Source organism: Monodelphis domestica, chromosome 1 (genome assembly GCF_027887165.1).
Source record: "Monodelphis domestica isolate mMonDom1 chromosome 1, mMonDom1.pri, whole genome shotgun sequence".
NCBI lineage: Eukaryota > Metazoa > Chordata > Mammalia > Didelphimorphia > Didelphidae > Monodelphis > Monodelphis domestica.
The window spans coordinates 219,548,501-219,554,211 of record NC_077227.1 but is presented as its reverse complement, the minus strand read 5'-3'; positions in this window follow the sequence as shown (position 1 = coordinate 219,554,211).

Here is a 5,711-nt window from a genome sequence, read left to right as displayed (position 1 = left end):
GCATAGGAATAGAAGGGTCATTCCTAAAAATAATAAACAGTATATATCTAAAACCAACAGCTAATATCATCTGCAATGGGGATAAACTAGATGCATTCCCAATAAGATCAGGAGTGAAACAAGGATGCCCATTATCACCTCTACTATTTGACATTGTACTAGAAACACTAGCAGTAGCAATTAGAGAAGATAAAGGAATTGAAGGCATCAAAATAGGCAAGGAGGAGACCAAGTTATCACTCTTTTTTTTTTAATATATTTTATTTGATCATTTCCAAGCATTATTCGTTAAAGACATAGATCATTTTCTTTTCCTCCCCCCCCCCACCCCCCATAGCCAACGCGTAAGTCCACTGGGCATTAGATGTTTTCTTGATTTGAACCCATTGCTTTGTTGATAGAATTTGCATTAGAGTGTTCATTTAGAGTCTATCCTCTGTCATGTCCCCTCAACCTCTGTATTCAGGCAGTTGCTTTTTCTCGGTGTTTCACTCCCATAGTTTATCCTTTGCTTATGAATGGTGTTTTTTTCTCCTGGGTCCCTGCAAGTTGTTCAGGGACATTACACCACCACCAATGGAGAAGTCCATTACGTTCGATGATACAACAGTGTGTTTGTCTCTGTGTACAATGTTCTCCTGGTTCTGCTCCTCTCGCTCTGCATCACTTCCTGGAGGTTGTTCCAGTCTCCATGGAACTTCTCCACTTTATTATTCCTTTTAGCACAATAGTACTCCATCACCAACATATACCACAGTTTGTTCAGCCATTCCCCAATTGATGGGCATCCCCTCGTTTTCCAGTTTTGGGCCACCACAAAGAGCGCGGCTATGAATATTTTTGTACAAGTCTTTGTGTCCATTATCTCTTTGGGGTACAGACCCAGCAGTGCTATGGCTGGGTCAAAGGGTAGATATTCTTTTAGCACCCTTTGGGCATAGTTCCAAATTGCCCTCCAGAATGGTTGGATCAGTTCACAGCTCCACCAGCAATGATTTAATGTCCCTATTTTGCCACATCCCCTCCAGCATTCATTACTTTCCTTTGCTGTTATGTTAGCCAATCTGCTAGGTGTGAGGTGATACCTCAGAGTTGTTTTGATTTGCATCTCTCTGATTATAAGAGATGTAGAACACTTCTTCATGTGCTTGTTAATAGTTTTGATTTCTTTATCTGAGAACTGCCTATCCATTTCCCTTGCCCATTTATCAATTGGAGAATGGCTTGATTTTTTGTACAATTGATTTAGCTCTTTATAAATATGAGTAATTAAACCTTTGTCAGAGGTTTCTATGAAGATTTTTTCCCAATTTGTTGTTTCCCTTCTGATTTTAGTTATATTGGTTTTGTTTGTACAAAAGCTTTTTAGTTTGATGTAGTCAAAATTATTTATTTTACATTTTGTGATTCTTTCTATATCTTGCTTGGTTTTAAAGCCTTTCCCCTCCCAAAGGTCTGACATGTATACTATTCTGTGTTTACCCAATTTACTTATGGTTTCCTTCTTTATGTTTAAGTCACTCACCCATTTTGAATTTATCTTGGTGTAGGGTGTGAGGTGTTGATCTATTCCTAGTCTCTCCCACACTGTCTTCCAATTTTCCCAGCAGTTTTTATCGTATAGTGGATTTTTGTCCCAAAAGCTGGGATCTTTGGGTTTATCGTATACTGTCTTGCTGAGGTCGCTTTCCCCCAGTCTATTCCACTGATCTTCCTTTCTGTTTCTTAGCCAGTACCAAATTGTTTTGATGATGCTGCTTTGTAATATAGTTTTAGGTCAGGGACTGCAAGACCCCCATCATATGTGTTTTTTTTCATTATTTCCCTGGATATCCTTGATCTTTTGTTCTTCCAAATGAACTTTGTTATGGTTTTTTCTAAATCAGTGAAGAAGTATTTTGGTAGTTCAATGGGTATGGCACTAAATAGATAAATAAGTTTGGGTAGGATGGTCATTTTTATTATATTGGCTCGTCCTATCCATGAGCAGTTAATGTTTTTCCATTTGTTCAAGTCTAGTTTTAGTTGTGTGGCGAGTGTTTTGTAGTTGTGTTCATATAGTTCCTGTGTTTGTCTTGGGAGGTAGATTCCTAGGTATTTTATTTTGTCTAAGGTGATTTTGAATGGGATTTCTCTTTCTAGTTCTTGCTGCTGAGCTGTGTTGGAGATATATAGAAAAGCTGATGATTTATGTGGGTTTATTTTGTATCCTGCAACTTTGCTAAAGTTGTTGATTATTTCAATTAGCTTTTTGGTTGAATCTCTAGGATTCTTTAAGTAGACCATCATGTCATCCGCAAAGAGTGATAACTTGGTCTCCTCCTTGCCTATTTTGATGCCTTCAATTCCTTTATCTTCTCTAATTGCTACTGCTAGTGTTTCTAGTACAATGTCAAATAGTAGAGGTGATAATGGGCATCCTTGTTTCACTCCTGATCTTATTGGGAATGCATCTAGTTTATCCCCATTGCAGATGATATTAGCTGTTGGTTTTAGATATATACTGTTTATTATTTTTAGGAATGACCCTTCTATTCCTATGCTTTCTAGTGTTTTTAATAGGAATGGGTGTTGTATTTTATCAAAGGCTTTTTCTGCATCTATTGAAATAATCATGTGATTCTTGCTAGTTTGCTTGTTGATGTGGTCAATTATGTGGATGGTTTTCCTAATGTTGAACCAGCCCTGCATCCCTGGTATGAATCCTACTTGATCATGGTGAATGATCCTTCTGATCACTTGCTGGAGTCTTTTTGCTAGTATCCTATTTAAGATTTTTGCATCTATATTCATTAGGGAGATTGGCCTATAGTTTTCTTTCTCTGTTTTTGACCTGCCTGGTTTTGGAATCAGTACCATGTTTGTGTCGTAAAAGGAGTTTGGTAGAACTCCCTCTTTGCTTATTATGTCAAATAGTTTGTATAGTATTGGGATTAACTGTTCTCTGAATGTTTGATAGAATTCACAGGTGAATCCATCAGGCCCTGGGGACTTTTTCTTAGGAAGTTCTTTGATGGCTTGTTGGATTTCAATTTCTGATATGGGATTATTTAAGAATTCTATTTCCTCTTCTGTTAGTCTAGGCAGTTTGTATTTTTGTATATATTCATCCATTTCTCCTAAATTGGTGTATTTATTGCCATATAATTGGGCAAAGTAATTTCTAATGATTGCCTTAATTTCCTCCTCATTGGAGGTGCTGTCCCCCTTTTCATCTTTAATGCTGTGAATTTGCTTTTCTTCCTTCCTTTTTTTAATTAGATTGACCAGTACCTTGTCTATTTTGTTTGTTTTTTCAAAGTACCAGCTTCTTGTCTCATTTATTAAATCAATAGTTCAATCACTTTCGATTTTATTCATTTCTCCCTTAATTTTTAGGATTTCTAATTTGGTTTTCTGCTGGGGGTTTTTAATTTTATCGCTTTCCAGTTTTTTCATTTGCATTTCCAATTGATTGATCTCTGCTCTCCCTTGTTTGTTAATATAAGCATTCAGGGATATGAATTTACCTCTGATTTCCGCTTTGGCTGCATCCCAAAAGGTTTGAAAGGATGTTTCGCCATTGTCATTTTCCTTGATGAAATTATTAATTGTTTCTATGATTTCTTCTTTAACTAAACGGTTTTGGAGTATCATATTGTTTAATTTCCAATTGGTTTTAGATTTGGTTTTCCATGTACCATTACTAATCATTATTTTTATTGCCTTGTGATCTGAGAGGGCTGCATTCATTATTTCTGCTTTTCTGCATTTGTGTGCTATGTTTCTGTGACCTAATGTATGGTCAATTTTTGTGAATGTGCCATGTGGTGCTGAGAAGAAGGTGTATTCCTTTTTATCCCTATTTATTTTTCTCCATATGTCTATTAATTCTAATTTTTCTAAGATTTCATTCACTTCTTTTACCTCTTTCTTATTTATTTTTTTGATTTGATTTATCTAAATTTGATAGTGGTTGGTTTAAGTCTCCCACTAGTATGGTTTTATTGTCTATTTCTTCCTTCAATTCTCCTAGTTTCTCCATTAGAAATTTGGGTGCTATATTATTTGGTGCATACATATTGATTAATGATATTTCCTCATTGTCTATAGTCCCTTTTAACAAAATATAATTACCTTCCCTATCCCTTTTGATCAGGTCTATTTTTGCATTGGCTTTATCAGATATCATGATTACCACTCCTGCCTTCTTTCTATCAGTTGAAGCCCAGATGGTCTTACTCCATCCTTTAATTCTGACCTTGTGGGTGTCAACCCGCCTCATGTGTGTTTCTTGAAGACAACATATGGTAGGGTTTTGGATTCTAATCCATTCTGCTATTCGTCTACGTTTTATGGGTGAGTTGATCCCATTCACGTTCAAAGTTATGATTGTCATTTGTGGACTCCCTGGCATTTTGATTGCCTTCCCTAATTCTAACCTTTTCTTCTTCGGCTCTACCTTTTAGTCCAGTGATTTACTTTGAATCAGTGCCCCTTGTCCTCTCCCTTGATGTTTCCCTTTTTAGTCCCTCCCTTTTTCTTCCCTCCCCCTCCCCCCTCTCTTTCCCTCCCTTTTTGTTCTCCCTCTCCCCCTCCCCCCCTTGGTTTTCCCTTCTCCTTACCCTTGTTGGGTAAGATAGAATTCAAGATCCCAATGGATCTGGATGTTTTTCCCTCTCAGAGCTGATTTCCCTGAGATTGAGGTTTAAGTAACCCCCCCCCTCTCTTCCTCTCCTTCTTATAGGAGTTTTCTTCCCCTCCCCTTCCCATGTGAATCTTTGTGTGAGAATGATTATTCTATTTGGTCTTTCTTTACCCCCTATTTATACATTACATTTTTCCCCCACATGTTAGTATACATAGGTTGATATAAATGTAGTCCTTATAGAAGAGAGTTTGAGTAAAAGAAGAAGATAACATTTTCCCCTTTCCTTAATATTTACCTTTTCAGGTATTCCTTGCTCTTTGATTTTCGGTATCAAACTTTCCACAGAGCTCTGGTCTTTTCTTTGCAAAAAGTTGGAAGTCTTCTATTTTGTTGAATGCCCATACTTTCCCTTGGAAGTATATAGTCAGTTTTGCTGGGTAGCTGATTCTTGGTTGGAGACCCAGCTCTCTTGCCTTTCTGAAGATCATGTTCCATGCCTTACGATCATTCAGAGTAGAACTTGCAAGGTCTTGGGTGACCCTGATTGGCATTCCTTTATATCTAAATTGTCTTTTTCTGGCTTCCTGTAGGATTTTTTCTTTTGTTTGATAGCTTTGGAATTTGGCAATTACATTCCTGGGAGTTGTCTTTTGGGGGTTTAGTGTAGAAGGTGTTCTGTGAGCTCTGTCAGTGGCTGTATTGCTTCCTTGTTCTAGAATCGCTGGGCAATTTTCTTTGATTATATCTTGTATCACCATGTCCAGTTTGGTGTTTATTTCTGGCTTTTCTGGGAGTCCAATTATTCTTAAATTATCCCTTCTCCCCCTATTTTCCAGATCTATCACCTTGTCGGTGAGATATTTTATGTTCTCTTCTAATTTCTTGGTATTTTGGCTTTGCTTTATTGATTCTTGCTCTTTTACACGATCGTTGTCTTCCAGCTGCCTGATTCTGGCCTTTAAAGCCTGGTTTTCTTTTACAGTTTGGTCAAACTGGTTTTGTAGATGCGTGAATTTCTTTTGCATTATTTCCAACTTTTCCTCCCAGAAGGCTTCCATCTTTTTGGTCATTTCTGATTCAA